Here is an 18948-nt window from a genome sequence, read left to right as displayed (position 1 = left end):
ATTTTCCACGTTGCTTCAGTGCTCTTCTGGAGAGACTCCCTAGCATGACTGCATGACTGAGAGGGAGCCTGTATCACACTTCAGCTCCCTTCCCATTTGTTCTGTGAAGCAGGCTGCTAAGATTACCTATTGTGGCAGGTGGCTCTTTTCAGGACTATTCTAATACTAGAAGGCTAGGCTGGCCCCAGCTGTTTCTTTTACAATGACATCTGAAGCACAGTGCTAACTCCTAACCTGGGTTGGGCTAGAGCCAAAAGCCTGGAGGCCAAAGCTCTTTATCCGATGGCTAGTTCCTTGAACCACAATCCAAGACCCAGCTTGGTTTTCCCAGGAGTTTTGTTTTGCATAGCTGATGCATTCCAGTCATTGCTGGGATGCGTTTCCCTTCTCCTTTTTCCCTCCAGGCCCATGACTGTGCCATATATACAGCCTCCCCGAGTGCTCCTGCTCCAGTCCAAGTCCTCTCCCCAAATCTGCCTGCTCCAAAGGATCCCTGCTCTTGGCTGCACAGATGCAGGCTTGACAAGACCACCAGCAACTCCAGATCCCAGCTCAGGAGCTCAGCCTCGCAGACCAGACCTTCTAGGTATGGTGTGGCTGGGCTTTGCTTCTTCTTTTCCTGGTTTTGTGATTCTGTCCCTTGTGGCTTCCTTCCATCTAGACTTTTGTGCCAGTTAGGAGCATCCGTAAGGTTCTGACCAGAGTTCTTCTTTCCTTGTCCCATAGCACAGTATTCCTCCTGGTCTACATGTTCTCAACCAGGTGCCTTCTCTAGTCATTCTTTAGTTCCCCACAGAGATGATCCTCCTTTGCCTCCAGTTGCACTAGCAACAGCTTTGGGGTGGAGACCCACAGTAATAATGGGTAGGATTCCAGCTGGGCCTCTGTGTACAGTTGTGCAGGGGGCAAATGCTCTGCTCACCAGGATGAATGAGTGACCTTATGCTTTGAACACCTGGAGAAAGGTACACTATTTTGCTTTTTCATATGACAAATATTTATATAGACATGTGATTGCATTTGGTTATCAGTTAAGGCTGGATTACTGCATTTTATTGTCATAGTAGTGTTTACGTAAAAGTGCAAACTTTGAGAACCTGAAAATCTTTGATGGGAAAGAGTTAAGCCGATTTCATTTTCATTTGTCACTAGTAGACTTTGGTTCTTAGAACAGTTTTAGGCTTACAAAAAGAAATATGAGCAGAAAGCACAGAAAGGCCCATATGTCTCTGTCTGCCCTTTTACCCCACTCCTAGGTCATCTACAGATTACATTAGTGTGATACAGTCATTGCAATTGATGAGTACTAATAATAGATTATTCAAATTAATGACCATAGTACACATTCAGGTTCACTCTGTATTGTACCTTCTGTGGGTCTAGAGAAACATATGGTGATTTGTGTGTACCATTTCTAATTCACATGTAATAATTTCCTATCTTGGGGATCTCAGGTGTGTGTTCCACTTAGTCATCCCATCCTCCCTCTTCTCTCCTCCCCAGGCCCTGGCAACCACTTGATCTCCCTACTGTCTTCATTATTTTGAGGAAGAGAAATTTTTTTTTTCCCAAAAAACATCTAACAACCCAAACCATAGGGATGCCCCTGCCCAGAGAAACATCCCTTTTTAAATTTTGCACAGACTTAGAGCAACTAGCCAAGGCCTTGATGCTAAGATTCAAACCAATTCAGCATCTTTACATGAAACAATCAAGTGTATTCCAACTCTTGCTTCCCTTTCCATAGTACAGCGTTCTCTTGATAAATATTTCTGTTTAAGTATGTATTAGTCAGTGTAACAAAAATACCATATTCTAGGTAACTTAAAGAAAACCTTTTAGTTTTCAGAGTTCTGAAGGCTGGAAACCCAAGATAAGACACCTGGCAGATTCTATGTCTGGTAAAGACCTGTTTCCAGGTTCATTTTCTTCCTTAGTCAACTCATAGAAAAAGGAATGAAGGAGAACTCTGGGGTTTCTTTTGTGAGGACATTAATCTCATTCAGGATGGCTCCAATGTCCTCACTTAATCACCTCCCAAAGGTCCTACCTCCTAACATCCATCCCATTTGGTGTTAGGATTTTAACATGTGCCTTGACGAAGCCACAGTTACCTTATGGTCTCCATTCATAGGCTGACTCCTCCTGCTTTTCCCTGATGCCTCTTCTAGGTGAACCTCCTTCAGAGCTGAAAGTGCTCCACATCTGTGCAGTCCAGTATAGCAGCCACTAGTTGTATGGGGCTTGTATAACAGGAACTGAATTGTTAAGTTCTATTCCACTGTGATGATTTGAATCTAAATAGCCCATACAGTAAGCAGCTATCCTATTGGACAAAACAACTTTAAGGGTTTACCTATTCCACATCCACCACTGTAATAGAATTCATAAACTTTACCTCCAGACCTTCCTACTTGACCTCCTCTGCTCCTCAAATTTATCTATTTTGTGAATTCATGGTTGCTCCTGATCCCACTGTTAAAGCAGTCAGCTCCCGTGTCTCACATTTACTGCCATCAAATATGTCAGTATGTCTTGCAAGATTTCTTATTTGTGAAGCCATTCAAAGTTGCCTAACTTAATGCTTCTGTTGAACATTTTCTGTTCAAAACCCTATACTCCTAGAAAACAGTAGAGTTATATAACTAATCCTTTGTTTGGCAATAAATATAAGGTCATGGTTAAGGGGCTACTGAATACAATCTTAGATCGTTGAGACACTACATTAAGGTATAAAGAGAGAAGAAAAGAAACAATAGTAGCAAAAGATAATTGAGGATTTAAATCCAAGATTTGAAATGGAGTGGTGTAAAGGAGCTATAGATTCTAACTCAGAGGGTTGGGTGGCTTTTAAGCACATCTATGCCACTCACAGGTGGTCATGATGTGTGTCATGTCATTTACTCTCTCAGGCACTCAGCTTTATCCTTTATAGAATGAAAAGTTCTTACAAGATACATCAATTTAACCTTCCAGGTTAAAACTCTCCTTGGGTCAAAGGTAGTCTTAGGAATAACTAGTTAAACAAAAACCAGCTAAAATAAACTTTGGTCACACAGAATATTTCACATAATCCCACCCACGCCTGCCACCCCCTTCAATAACCTAGCAGTGTTTGTGATGAATACACCAACTTTCCTGAGGATAGGACCAAAACAATATTTTAAGAAGTAACAACATTCAGTTTAGAGTGAGTCATTGCTCCTGACTCTGGTGGCCACACTGACCACAGAAGTTGGTGAAGAGTCTATAGGGTGCCTTTAAAACATCTGCACAAACCTTTTATTTCCAATACTTTGAACAGAAATAAACACAGTCAGTAAGCCAAACTCTCCATTCCACAGAGCAAACAAAAAGTTAAAGCATAACTCGGAGTCCACAGCCCTGGCCGGCTGGCTCTGGCCAGCGTGCCCATGTGGAAGTCGGTGCCCTGCTTGGCTCTCTTATACAAGCAGTAGGAAAACTGCATAGAAAAAGTGTGAGCTGGACTAAAGGCAAATTAGCATTCCACAGCTTTTATTGTGCCTCTGATTTCCACTTAGGCTTCCAAGTTAAATGATTCGTTAATGGCAGCTAAAATGTGGCAGGCCGAAAGTGAAAAATCTGATTCCTAACATGGGAGGGTTTGAGCAGTCGCCTCCAAAGGTTTGCTCTCTCCCTAAAACTTGATCCTGCTGTCCCCATATAGAACAAGAAGTGTTACTGTGAAGACGAAATGGAACTAGAGCAGCCCTCCCCCCAACCCCACACACAGTTCTACAGTCCTTCCTTCAGAGGCCCTCGCACCTTCCAGTACCTTTTGGCTACTGCCTGTCTTTGTAGGGCTGGAATTCCCTACAAAGGAAAGGATCTATGTCAGCATCACATGCCTGTCTCCTCACAGAGGAGGAGGCAAAGAAACCTTTTGAATGACACATGTAAGCTATTTGCAGTCACTGGGTTTTGATCCTTGGATAAACAACTCTCCTGCCCATGCCTAAGTGTCCTCTTCAGTAAGAAAAGATAATAATGGTATATACCTGATTGAGCACTTGTGGAAATTAAGATAATACATGTGAAGAACTAAGAACAGTATCTGCAACAGAGAAGACTCAATCGATATTAATGAATTTTAGTGATATGATGATAATGAACACAGAATAAAAACTTCAAAGATGATAGCTTGTCTTCTTATTTTGCCCTTTGAAGTCCTCTGTCATGTATCCTAGGAGCATGACTTTACCTTTGTATGATACATGAGGTTTGGAGGACAGAGGCAGTGTGCCTAAGGAGACAATCCAATTGTGTTTACAATGTTTTATGGATCTCTATGGCATACAGGGAATTTATTTCTTTTTTTTAATTAATTTTTTAAGAATATTTTTATTTTTATCTTGCATGTATAGTATATTGCCTGCATGCATGTAAGTGCACTCATGTCATGCAATGTCATGCAATGTCTGTGTCATGGAGGTCAGAAGAGGGCATCAGATCCCCTGGAACTGGAGCTATGGATGGTTGTTAGCTGTCATGTGGGTGCTGGGAATTGAACTCAGGTCTTCTGCAAGAGCACCAGTGCTCTTGACCTCTGAGTCATCTCTCCAGCCCAAATTTTTTTTTTTTTTTTTTGTCTTTTTTGAGACAGGGTCTCCCTGTAGCCCCAGTTGTCCCCCAGCCTGAATTTTTAAGTCATTATATTATGGCATTTCCATACATGCTTTGTTCTAATTCATCCTCCTCCACTACCCTCTCTTGTCCTCCCAACCTCCCTTTTGCTGGTCCCCTTCAAAATCTCCCAAAGAAACCTCTCTTCTGAGTTCATATTTACTAACTTTACATCTGACAGGAGTTAATATTAGGAGTACATGAAGAACTGCAATTTAAACACCAAAACTTAAGACTTCCAGTCAGTAAAATGGGCTAATGAACTAAATAGACTACTCTAAAAGAGCACAAATGCTCAATAAGTATTTTAAAGTGTTCAACATCCAAGTCATCAGGAAATGCAAATGAGAACTGCTTTGTGCTTCCATCTCACTCCAGTTAGAATGACTATCATCAGAAAACAAATAATCACAGATGTTGGTGAGGACATAGAAAAAAAGGAGCCCTATTCACTGCTGGTGGGGATGTAGCCACTATGCAAATCAGTATGGATGTGCTTCAAAAAGTAAAAATAGAACTACCGTAAGATCCTTCTGTATCATTCCTGGATACCCAAAGGATTCTAAGTCAGACCACAGAGACACTTGCACATCCATGTTTATTATTTTATTCACAATAGCTAAGAAATGGAACCAGCCTACATGTCTATCAACAGATGAATGGATAAAGAAAATGTGATACATATATACAATGAAATTTTATAAAATCGTAAATAAAAATGAAATCTGGACATTTGCAGGAAAATAGATGGAGCTGGAAACTATTGTGTTAAGTGAAATAAGCCAGACTCAGAAAGGCAAATACTGTGTGTTTTCTCTCATATGCAGAACATAGATTGAAATGTGTGTGTGTGTGTGTGTGTGTGTGTGTGTGTGTGTGTGTGTGCAGGTTATGAACCTAGAAAGCGGACCTTGAGTGGTGAAGAGAAGACCTTAAGAAAGAGGGTTGGGGGAACAAAGAGTAATGGGGCACATGTGATAATCCAGCTATTTTTCCACCTCCTCACTTTCATCTCTGTTACCTCCTCGTACCTTTGCCTCCTGCCTGCATAATTTTCCAGCTCTCTGGATAATCCTCCTTGAACTTCCACAGCTCACAAATCAGCCTTGCCTGAAAGATCCATCTCTATGTATCATAATCTGCTTTCATGTGCAAATAATATCAGAAAATGAACGGTTGAAACCTACCTTCTATGCTGAGTATAGAAAGAGAAAAATAATTGGAAAGGACTTCAGCCTAATTCTAGATTCTGCATTCACTAAGTCACTTCTGGTAAATTAATTGATGAATTATGTAATCAAAAATGACCTGTGTCTGAAAGATCATCAATACGAGGTCTACCTTGTAGGCTTGTGAGAATTCAATGAGATGTGAATAGGACCTTGTTCCAGTTAAGAGAGTTTCAAAATGGTGAAAAGTGAAGATTTCTCCATTCCTACTGTGATAGTTAGACTTCCATGTTAACTTGACAGGACTTGGAACTACCTAACACTCTTCTGGGTATATCTCTGAAGGCATTTCCAGAGAGGTTTAAGTGAGAAGGGAAGACTTATTCTGAATCTGGGTGGTATGACCCCAGATGGAGTCCTAGACTGAAAAAGAAGAGGGGAGAGAGAGAGGAGAGAGAGAGAGAGAGAGAGAGAGAGAGAAAGTATTCATCTCATTCATCTGTCTCATCCCCCATCTCATTTGCTTCCTGCCTGCAGATGCAGTGTGACAAGGGCCCTCACACTCCTGGTACTATGCCTTCCCTACTGTGTTAGACTGCATCACCTTGAATTGTAAGCCAAGATAAACCCTTTTTTCTATAAATTGCTCTTCTCAAGTATTTGGTCACCTGTTTTCACAACTCTGTCATTCCAGGTTTCCAAATTGATCTAAGAGACTTAGCAAGGGGCCTCTCTTTCTTTCTACAGACTCCCTTATTAAATGATGGAGCTACTTCCAGACTTAGGACACAACAGAGAAGAGGAATTTTCTGTGTGTGTGTCTGTCTGTCTGTCTATCTGTGTGTCTATCTGTCTGTCTGTCTCTTTCTCCCTCTCCCTCTCCCTTTCCCCCTCTCTCTTTGCCTTCTGACCCCTTGATATGCCTACCCTAATTTGTGAATTAAATTTTAATAGAGCTGTAACTCTACTTCAGCATTTAGTATATATTGTTCTTTAATGGAATAAGGTTGTGAAATTTTATCCTTAACCCTGGTCTTACTCTTTCTTTTATTTAATGGCACAAGGTTAGAATTTTATAGCATTTTCGGGAACAGCTTTTTGTCTGTAGAAATTGAATAATTTGTCATTTATTTGAGAACTGACTATTGTAAAGTTGAAGTATCTTCAACATGCAGAATTGCTTTTATTCATTTAATTGCCTTTTACAGTTAAGGAACAGTCACTATATTCATGGGTCTTTGAACTATAATGATACTCATTGCTGTTTTTTGTTTAGACATCTAACAAGATTAATTACTAACTTCTAAAAAAATACAAATAAGAGGAAATGTTAGCACTGTCCTTAAAGAATTACTATTCTTGGGCTGGAGAGATGGCTCATCAGTTAAGAGCACCGGTTGCTCTTGCAGAAGACCCAGGTTCAATTCCCAGCAGCCACATGGTGGCTAACAACCATCCATAACTGCAGTTCCAGGGGATCTAATGCCATCTTCTGACATCCATGGGCATTTCACGACACAGGTGCACTTAAATACATGCAGGCAATACACACATACACATAAAATAAAAACAATAAAATTTTAAAAATTAAAAAAAATTTTTAAAGGAATCAGTATACCAAAGAATATAATTTTTAAAACTGAGATCAGCATCTAGGAGTTCCTCAATGTTAAAGGACAATACATATAAATATATATATATAAAGAAAAAGAAATATGTAAAGAAATATGTACACAATTTGATTAATCCTATCCTGCTAGGTAGACTGTAAAATGCGTTACTAACTGTAGTTAGATGATTTGGAAAGCAAAAAGCTCAGAGCATTTTACAATGCTTTCTAAAGCAAACATAGTTCTAAAGGGAAATGGTCAAATTCTCCACTGTTGATCACAATGTGCCTCTTATCCTACTGTCAGTGACTCCCATTCTGAGCACTAAATGGACAAGATCTGGGCTGATGAGATAGCTTAGTGATGTAAAGGCACTTCCCGCCAATTCTGATAACCTGAGTTCTATCCCTGGGTCCCACATAGTAGGAGAGAACCAACCCCTGAAAGTTGTTCTCTGACCCCCACATCCTCCCCCAACACATACACAAAATACATAAAATGTAATAATTTTTTTTTAAAGTACAGGGTCTGGGGGCTGGAGTGATGGCTCAGCAGTTAAGAACACTGGTTGTTCTTGCAGAATACCCGGGTTCAAATCCCAGCACCCACATGGCAGCTAACAATTATCTGTAACTCCAGTTCCAGGGGATCCAACAGCCTATTCTGTCCTCCGCATTGCACGACAGGGGTGCACTTACCAACACACAGGCAATACATGCATACACATAAAATAAAAATAATAAGGCCAGGATTAAAGGTGGGACACACCTTTAATCCCAGCACTTGGGAGGCAGAGGTGGGCGGATCTTTGTGAGTTCGAGGCCAGCCTGGTCTACATAGTGAGTTCCAGGACAGCTGGGACTACAAGAAGACCCTGTTTCAAAAAAGACAATAAATAAACAAACAAACAAACAAACAAATAAATATAATAAATAATTTTTTTTAAAAAAAAAGACAGGATCTGAGAGGTGCCTCATTAAAGCATAGGGATTAAGAGCCTTCTGAGAATTTAGATCTTCTGAATTTATAATTCACTTCTGAGCATTTTACTTGCCTGAGTAAAATTAGATAACAATTCTAACCAGATGTAGACAACATAAAGAAAAAAGTAGGAGAGAAAAATGTGATTTTGTTGAGCTGAAAATGCATTTCCTTTCTTTGATGCATTGACTTTATGGAACTTTTTAATAGTATGGTAGTTACTACTCCTGGAAACACACCCAAGGAAATCTAGGTGGGCATGCTGTAGAGATAACTGAACTCCATGTTCACTGAGCCCTATTGATAGTAGTCATGTTACAGAATTGGCCTAGGTATCCATTCACGGATGAATGGGTAAAGAAATTCAGCTGTTAAGAATAATAAAATCATGTCATCTACAGGAAAAGGATGGAACTGGAGATTCTGTCAAGTGAAATAAGCCAGATACAAAAAGATGAATGTCAAGTTTTCTCTCATTTGTAGATCAAATTCTACAACAGCCACTGCAAAGGAGCAGGATCCTTGGAAAGCCCACCCCTAGATGGGTGCAGGCACATGTACTTTAGGATGGTCCTTCCAATGCATCTGATAGTGAGAAGGGACCAGGTGGGAATGAAGCTGCTGAGACTAGACGATTGTAGAAGTTTGTGGGTTAAGAGCAAATGGTGAGGGGCTGGAGAGATGGCTCAAGGCTTAAAAACACTGGCTGCTCTTGCAGAGACCCATGTTCCCAGCACTTACATGGGTGGCTAACAACTGTCCATAACTCCAGTTCCATAGAAATCCAGTGCCCTCTTCTGACCTCCATGGGCATTGCATGACATAGGTACACTTACATACATGTAGGCAATACACTCAAACACACACATACACACACACACACACACACAAGAGAGAGAGAGAGAGAGACAGAGACCGAGAGACAGAGAGATAGAGACAGACAGACAAATGATGAGAATCAAGCCCCCAGCTTTCAAACGCCAGCTTTAAGTAATTTCAGATAGAGTTGCTTAATTTTTTACAATCTGGGTTTAACTCCAAGTAGTCTCCTACACCCTAAGCTTATAACCACTATCAACTTCCATGGTTTTGCATTATCTTTAAAGATAAAGTCCAAGATCTGACCCCAGCCTGTCTCCCCAGTCTTATCTCTCATTCATTCTCTTAGTTGCAGACAATAGTGGTGTGTTTTCAATTCTGAAAGCCACCAGACACTATGATAACAAATAGCATCTTGCCCTGATGCCTGCAATGATTTTCACTCTGTACACCAGTGCCAACTCCCCTTTTGTGTGTGTGTGTGTGTGTGTGTGTGTGTGTGTATGTGTGTTGTATGTATGTGTTCATGTAGGTATGTGCATGTGTGTAAAGGACAGAGGTTGATGTGGGGTATTTTCCTGGATCACTCTCCACCTTATTTTTTTTGAGACAGGGTCTCTCACTGAACCTGTAACTCATCAATTCCCTAGGCTGACTGGCCAATGACCAGGGGTCTGCCTGTCTCAGCCCACTGACCCCAGCACTGGGATTGCAGACACCTATTACCACCCAGCTTTTTAACATGGGTACGGGAATCCCAGCTCAGGTCCTTATGCTTGCCCAGCAAGCAGAATATGGAGCAAATCCTCCCAAGCCCCTCCTTAATAACTAAAGTTAACAGCTTTTTCTCAGGCTTTTCCTTCTATCCCCACCTAGGTCAGGGCCCCTTATTTGCTCCTAAGTTCACTGTAATGGTGCTTCCTCCATTAGACTCCATGAGATTTCAGTGTCTGTGCAGAGGATGAGACAGCTGTACTGGAGGACATGCGGTCTCGGATTTTCATGAATGCATTCCCAGAGTCTAGCTCCTGGTTATCTCCAAAACTCACTGAATGTTGTTGGCAGTTCTCACTATCAGGATCTAATATCCAATCTCTTAGACTTGTGAGAACTAACACAGATGGTGGCTGCACAGTGCTGAGCAATAACTCAGTCAGAGCTGGTTGTTATCAATAGCACGGATGTCTAAGTAATGAATCTGCTCCTTTCTACATTCCTTGCTGGGCATGTTTCTAAATAAGAGAGTGAAGAGATGAGCAAGCTGGCCCCTGTGCCTATTCTTCTCAATTATTTGAGTCCTGATTCAGAAGGAGATGAAACAATGTGCCAAGTCTAAAATTGGAGGCAGCACAGAGAATGGCTTTGATGTGTTGTGCCTGGTGTAATTGCATGTTTACTGGAGCCTGGGGCCTGGCTGAGCTCCAGGTGCAAGCATCCATAACCCATCTATCAGTCAGATGTTACTACTTTGGAGTGTTTTGTTGTCTCTCCTTTTTAACAGAAATATGAGCTGTGCCTATAGGAACCTACATGTTAGCACTTGGAAAAATGCTTACAGTGACTATCATATAAAAACACAATTTTCAAGGATAATTATGGAATCCACTTGAAAGTCTTATATTTAAATCTTCTACCTAAGTAATCAAAGGCGAGCAGCCTACAGCTAGAATTCTAGGACATGATTTCTATAATGGGAGCTAGGTTATACAGATCTTGTTATAATGAATTATATATTTTTTCATTGATTTTTTTCATTATATATTTTTATTGAATTTTTCTGCTTCAGCAGGTAGGGGTTGTTTTTACATGTTATGGAAAGCAAGAGATGGTTACTGTCATTGTTATGATCATGTCATCTACCTGCTGTACCTCCACAGTGCTGATGCTCCAACATGCTGAAAGATGTTTGCTGTAGATTTCTATCACATCTAAATCAAAAGCAGAAAGATCCAGTCTCCTTTTAACAGGACATCAAAATCTTATACCAGAACCACTAGGCAAATATCTATATAAGTCACAGTGGCTGAGAAAGTGAATATTTAGCTGATCAGGTGCTCAGTGAGGAAAGGGGGAAGTGGATATTGGACATGGAGCCAACAATGATACTATGCTTGGCTGAGTGCGTCACACTCTCCTGGTTGCAGGGAGGACTTGCTGAGCTCGGGGATCAAACATGCCATCTTGGTGGGGAGTGAACGAATGGAAGATTTGATGGGTCATTTCTGGGACCTTCAAATTCAAATTCAGCTATCAAGCACTATCATTGACAGGATGTTGCTATTAACTTATGTTTCAAAAATCATTATACTGTTTTCCATGAAGAAGATAGCCATTTTAAGCCCAGCTAGATGTGAGAAGATGACAGTGGACCACCACTCCCAGTGCTTCCTCTGTGACTGTGTTCCTGAGGGTTGCAACTACCCAGGCCTTCCTGAGGTCTAAGTTGGCATATAGCCGTCCTGCCAAGTTGGAACTGGATCTGAAAATCCTCATTCCATTTGTAGGAACCACCATAGCATTTCTTCTGCCCCTAATGGGAAGCACATGGTGATCATTGAATGTTGGGAGCCTTTCTGTGCTCAAATTATGATTCTTAAGCAAGGGCTATGATAAAACAACCTCTAAACATGACCCTGGCAAAAGTCAGTAGCCTTGCTTATTCTGGCCATATCCCTGATGTGATCCAGGACTCTGAGAAGATTTCCTTTAATTGCAACCTCTTTTGCCTTCTTTCCCTCTCTGACACTCATGCTCTCTTATATAACATGGAGTACAGTTACCAACGAAGTTTCCCTTCTTGAGCTAATTAAATAGAGGCAATTTGTACTTGGCTTCCTTTATTTTAGAAGATCTGGTTAAATCAACATGTGGAATAGTTTTCTAAGATACATAACACATTCTCTTAAATTCTTGAATCTGAGTAAAACTTTCACTTTCCTGCACAACTGATAATAATAAAAAAAAACTTATGGTGTGCTCTAATTTTTCTTTTGCCATACGATCTTTTATGAAATGATTCTTTTCTGGTTTGTTTTGTTTTCTTTTCTTTTGAGACACAGTTCCATGTTCATCAGGTTGACTTCTAGCTGAGTGGTAGCTCAGGATGATCTTGAACACTTGATCTTCCTGCCTCTACCTCCAGAGTGCTGGGATTACAGACATGTACCACTACATCTGGACTGAAAATGTTTTTGTAAAAGGCGTTTGTTTGTTTCTTCTTTTTAAATAAATTTCATTGTATATATTTGACATTTGCATTAATGTTGTGATATATATATGTATGTGTATATATATATATATATATATATCCACAATGAAGCTCCCATATGCAGCAGAGGGCCAGGAACACAAAAGGCCAAAATGGCCACAAATGGCCAAAATGCAGAGAATAAGAGTCTGTAGAGTGTAGGTCCTTGAACGGGACTGTATATTAAAATCCACCCACCCAGGGCTCAGGGACCCTTGTGGAAGAAGGCGTGGAAAGATCGTAAGAACCAGGCAGGAGGTGCATGACCATATGTAAAGAGACTCCTATAAGTTCCTGGGACCTTGCTCATATGAACCTACAGCAATGGTGTCAGCATGCACAGGACCTATGCAAAGTCAAGCTGACAAAAAACCAGCACAGAACTGTGGAAAGGGACAGCAGGCCCCAGTCTTGGTCGAAGAATTATTGGCAGCTGATTACCACTGGGTGAGGAAGAGTTGATCTTCTTAAAAGGAGGGACTCTAGATAAACTAACTAGGCCTCAGTGGATGAACTTGCACTGAGGGACATCTGGAGACACTAACTTGACATGATAGGCCTTAACACAAAGAATGTATGAATTTCAGTGGTTGAGCTATTGGAGGGGCCAATAGGGAAGGGGGTATAAGGTGATTAAGATATTCTGTATGAAATATACAAAAATTCAATAAAAATTTTTAAAGTAAAAAGAAAGAAATAGTAATTTGGTTGCTACAATGAAACAAATTAACATTTCTATCATCTCATATAGTTTTTTTCCAGACAAAAGCAACTCAACCGAACTTACATAACACAAATCCATAATATGATTTATTAACTACTGTTCGCATGTTGAACGAACATTAGCTCTTAAACTCGTTCATCTTACATCTCTGCTATCCTGTTCCTTTAACATATATTTCCCCAATTCTTCCCATCTCCCCCTTAAGTCCACGTTAGTAATGAGAGTGTTTCTCTATCTCTGTGTATTTGATTTTCACTCCTCGGGTTCCACATGTAAGTGAGAGCATGCAATATCTTCTTTCTGGTTTTGCCTACTTCAATTAGAATGTCATCCAGACCCATCTGTGCTATGGCAAATGACAGAATTCCATTTTAAAGGCTAAATAATGTTTATTTATGTCATAGTTTCTTTATCCATTTGTCTATCCGTGGACACTTCTGTTGTTCTTGTATCTTGGCTATTATGAACAGTGCTGTAATGAATGTAAGAGTACAAATCTTTCTGTGAGGTGGTAACTCCATCTCCTTTAGATATATACCCAGAAGAGTTATTGCTAGGCCTTATGATAGCTCCATTTTTAATTTCTTTAGGAATCACCATACTATTTTATATAATGACTTTGCAATGAACATCTCTACTGTTCACTACTTTTCCATTTTCTTCACATCCTTGTCAACATTTGATACTGGCCTTTCTAATAAGTGTAAGGTGGTATGTCATAATGGTTTGAATTTGCATGTCTCTGATGATTCTGATGATGATGATGATGATGATGGCTATTTTATATCATCTTTGGAGAAATGTCTGCTCTGATCCTTTGCCCATCTTTTAATTAGATAATTTTTTTCTGCTCTTGTGCTGAAAGAATTGTCAATTTTGAATATTAACTCCTTATTAGATGCAGCATGAATATTTTTCCCCAACCCCCAGGTTGCCTCTTCACTGTGTTAATCTTTTTCCTTTGCTATGCATGAACTTTTTAGTTTAATGCAATTTTTTTGTTGAATTTTTCATTTTAGTCTGGGCTTTTTATGTGGATACTTTCCCCTTAAGTATTCTATAAGTACTCATGAGAATTAGTTCACTTCCAAAACAGATGAAGCTTATATTTGAATGTTAAAACTTATATATAGATAATACTAGAAATACTTCTTTCTCCAAAATTCGTGAAAACATTAGCATACATTAGAATATCAGATGAAAATATGCTTACAATTGTACCATAGTACTGACAACAAATTTAGAAGATGCAAACTTTGTATTTAGTTTAACAGCAGTTCAACATATCAAATATTTCAGTGCTGGCCAGATCCAAGTAAAGAAAACTAGATTCTGAAATGCCTAATGTCAAAGGACTCTTGTTCCATTAAAAAGAAACAACACATGAATAAATATAGGTGATGGTCAATATGCAATGGGACTGTGTCCTCATAAGCCTATATTAAGTTGAAATTACACCTAACTCTCTCCTTCTCCCATCACACTCTACCCAGACAGAAGTAGATAGAATCTGGAGAGATGACTCATTCCTCTACAAGGACATATTTTAATATTTACCAATGGTCAAATATTGTGAAGTCAGGTGTGGTGGTGCATGACTTTAATCCCTTTAATCCCAACTCTTAGTTGGCAGAGGCAGGCAAATCTCTGCAAGATCAAAGCCAGCCTCATCTACATAGTGAGATGCTACAGCATCTCAAAAATAAGACCAATAAACTAAAATAAAAATAGATAAAAAAAATAAAAAAATTGTTAAGAGTCAAAGAAGGGAGGAAGGAAGGAAGGAAGGAAGGAAGGAAGGAAGGAAGGAAGGAAGGAAGGAAGGAAGAAATTACACCTAACTCTCAAACATCACAGTTTAGTCACATAGCATCTGTCATTGGCCTTTGTGATCCAGGGGGATTTGAGAGCTATGGCCTTTTGCCACTGCCGTGTTTATCACTTTTATGTCATCATAAAGTGAAAAAAAAAATTAGCCAAGCCATCATAAGTCTGGGACCATCTGTAATCACAATATGATATGATCAAATTTGTGCAAGGCAAAAACCACATTGGGTGGGACTCCACTCTCAAGGGATCTTATAGAAAGGTCATGAAAGAGAGGAAGGTGATACCAGGTGCAAAACTTTTTTTAAAATTTTTAATTAAAGAGGGACTGGGGATGGGGGAGGAGGACATTCTGAAGGGAACCAGGTAGAACAGTGGAGTGACTGTGCAGTGAGGAGTGACAGAAACTTAAACTGAGACAGTCCCAGTGGAGGACCTGCTAGGATGAATTTGCAGTAGATTCAAGGTAAAACTGAGCACCTTAGCAATTTGATGTGGTATTTTCTCAAAAGATTCCCCGCAAACAACACTTATGGTTCTTTGAGATAATTTTGCTGATCCTGTTCTTTTATAAATCCTCTGATATTTTTTAAAAGATTGTGCTGATTAGCAACCATTTTTAAAATTTATTTTATGTTTAAGTATTTGTATTGATAGATAAAGTAGCCTATGGATGAATCCGGTTGATCCAGAGAAAGCACCAGGACACAGATAAAACTCCATTGAAATAGAGTTTATTAGCAAAGGAACACATGGGACAGATTCCCTTCTGGGCAAGGAAAATGTCTGCCCCGGGTTGTGAGCTGGGGTCTTTTAAAGGGGGAGGCTTCTGGGAGGATGCAGAAGGCAGGAAGATATATACTTTTTAAAGTTGGGGGGGGTGGAGAGCAGGACTGTTAAAACCTGCCCTCTTTAGAGATCAAAGGGGAAGCCTGCTGTGTTGGCCAAACAGTGGAGAAAAGTCTGCTTCTCTTGACTTCAAAGACCAGGGTGCATATCAGCTCAGTTCCCTTTTCTCAGGGGCTTGTGTGGTCCTCCTTGAGGCCCTATTGGTGAGGGGGTGGGGCTATCTGAACCCTAACATGTATGTGTATGTGTTTGTGTGGTTTTGTGCATGTGACTGTTAGTGTCCACAGAGGCCAGAGGCGTGGGATCCCCCTGGAACTGTGAGCCACCAAATGTGGGTGCTGGGGACCTAACTCAGTCCTCTGTAGGAGCAGTACAGAGTCTTAAATGCTGAACCATCTCTCCAGCCCTAAATCTTCTGATTTGTCAAAAAGTTTTAACAGATTTTATAGGGCATGAAGTATTTCCATTTGCATAGTATCTGTATTGATAGCCCACGGCTATATGCATAAACTGTACCTTTCCAAGGTGTTTGTTCTTGGTGCATAGCAACAGACTGAGAGCAAAATAAGAAAATGACACAAGTATTTGGTGGTGTGGATAAAACAAACAAACCTGTTTCTTACTGGTCTTCATATCTCTGTTCTCCATGAATAAAGAAGTTATGGGGATCACAAACTTCTGCATACACAGAAAAGTATTTCCCACCCTGTCTGATAAATGGCCAAGTAACAAACTGCTTTAGTCATTCAGTTTGTCAATGTGTTCTGAGGTGCTTGGAACTGGGAAGAGAGAAACCAAGAAGTGATCCTTCCCCACAGGAGAGATGTAAACAGATACTCTTTAAGTAGAGTGTGATAAGCACTTTATTAGAAGTGGGGCCAGAGCCCAGAGCAAATGTAGACAAGTGAGGAGACTCTGCCCACAGGCAACAGGAAAACCTTACAAAGGAGATGATAATAGAGCTTGGAGATTGGAAGAATGGGCAGAAGGAGGGACATAGGATGGCATTTCAAATATAGGGATCTTTAGGGGATTTGGTATTGTTGCTAATTACTTGTTCCAACTCTGTGACATAGGTTTAGATTTTCCCACCCCCAGTCAAGGCCAGTCTTGGACCTGTGACTTGCTTAGGCCAATAAAATATTGGAAGTATTTTCTGCCATTTCCAAGCAAAACCTTTAAGATCCAGCAAGACATTTCAGTGTTAGTATTTCTTCTCTGTAACAAGAGAAATCTATTTCTAAAAAGGGACAACTGGCTCAGTTTTGCTCCCAGAATGAAGACTGTGAAGTAGAGCTGAGGCCTGCTTGCAGTAAACAAGCAATTAATATAGTAGGAAATAAACCCTGTGGAGCTGCAGCCCACTGAGACATGGGGATGGTTGTTACAGCAGCATGCCTTAGGAAAAGCTGGCTAAAAACCATGAAATAAATGCAAAAGCACAAAGTTAGGGCAAGGCACAGAGTGTCTGAGGAACAGTGATAAGATGATTGTGGCCCAGAGTACAGATTCAGAATTTAGTACATAGGCACCCAGAAATAAACCAGAAAGGTAGATTTGCAGGTGGGAAAGTTGAAGGGTGTTAAAGGTCCTGCCAAAACCTTGAGCTTTAGTTTTTAAATGGTAGAAAACCAGCAGAAGCTAATTAAAACCAGAGAATATAAGGAGCAATGTGATAAGGTTCATTTCTGTAGAAGATGATTCTAATGGGAGTGGAGTGGAATGAGACCAGTACTAGCTAAACTGTTATTAAAATATTAATAACTGCCGTGTCCTGTATACATACAATGTGCAAGGCATTTCGCATATATTCTCCAAAGTAAATGGTCTCAACAGTCTCATGAGGTAGATATTGTAGTAGTAGTTCTTTTCTTTTTTTAACTTTAAAAATTTGAGAATTTCATACATGCATATAAGGTGTTTTGATCAAATCCACACCCACACCCTCCCCTCCAACTCCTCCCATATCTCCCCATGACTTTTTTCTGACAACTTCATGTACTCTTGCTTATTCTTTGATTTATTTATTTTTATGGGGCTTTTGGCTACTCTTACATTCCCTCCTCTGAAGAGGTAACCCTAAAATCTTTTAGGGATTAGATAAATGCTCCCAAATACTTTTGACATTTTTGGCCTTTGGAACTGAGTATATTGCTGAGACATCCAAAAACATTTTGACTTTTAGCCAAGAAACTGGCTACTTTTCTTTGGGGTCTTTTTACTCTAACTGCCTAGACAATTCCTACCTCCCATTCTTATCACACCATGCTCTGAAGAGGTTACCCAAATTATCAATAGGGAATCGGGATGCAGACAGCTCAAGCTTCTTCCATGCTAAACAGGGATGCAGGGCGAAGCAACTGGGGTACCCCTTCAGTGGGTTTATCTAAAAGACTCTCAAATTGTATAACACTTATCTGTAGGGAGAAAAGAAAGTCCTTGACTAGTGAATAGGAGATGTGAAGGAGAAATAAAGGGTAGTTAGTATTACAAGTTCTAGATAGGGAATCAGGAAAAAGTCAGTACAGGGCAAATTTCATTAAAGGCGGGGTAAGCAGGGTCATTGGACCCTCACTGGAGTATCTGGCCACTCTTCCTAGCCAACTGTATGTAATTTGGCCCTAATCACACATGGTCTCCTAGATCTGGGGATGGCTAAAGTATATAATCTGGCAAAGACTAGGAAGAGAAGGCTTGATCCATGCTGAGTAAAGGCTTTCCAGTGTGCATACCCTCAGGTCACTCATACACCTCAGCAACCCCTCAGTCATCTCTGTAAGCTCAGTAAATTCATTGGCTTTTCAGGAAAATTTTAATTAAACATTGGTTTGACACTACAACCTCAAAAGGGGATAAGCAGTGCTTAGGATCCCCAGGAAAAGAATTTTCACAACAGATGGAAAATTTATTTGTTAATGTTATTATGTCTCATAATTACTAAAAATGAAAATGAGAATGTATAAGATATTAAAAGGATATGGGAATGGAGATACTTTCCAAAATAGAAAAAAATGAGAAAGCCTAAGCAAGTGATGAAGGTCTGTGTAGGTTTATTATGATATCTAAAGGATGAGATAA

The 18948-nt window shown here is 40.0% G+C and overlaps 1 protein-coding gene across 1 annotated transcript in view; it reads left to right on the top strand.

The window, feature by feature from the left end:
- The first annotated feature begins 503 nt into the window (after positions 1 to 503).
- Lifr (LIF receptor subunit alpha) overlaps positions 504 to 18948 on the top strand; it is a 113989-nt gene continuing 95544 nt past the window's right edge. Inside the window, exon 1 of the mRNA XM_008842086.3 lies at positions 504 to 586. The gene's annotated coding sequence lies outside the window, so the exon portion shown is untranslated. The remainder of the gene's footprint in view (positions 587 to 18948) is intronic.

The sequence above is a fragment of the Nannospalax galili genome, unplaced genomic scaffold, assembly GCF_000622305.1.
Source record: "Nannospalax galili isolate Female #2095 unplaced genomic scaffold, S.galili_v1.0 scaffold139, whole genome shotgun sequence".
NCBI classification, from domain to species: Eukaryota; Metazoa; Chordata; class Mammalia; order Rodentia; family Spalacidae; genus Nannospalax; species Nannospalax galili.
This window is presented reverse-complemented; position numbering and strand designations above follow the sequence as displayed.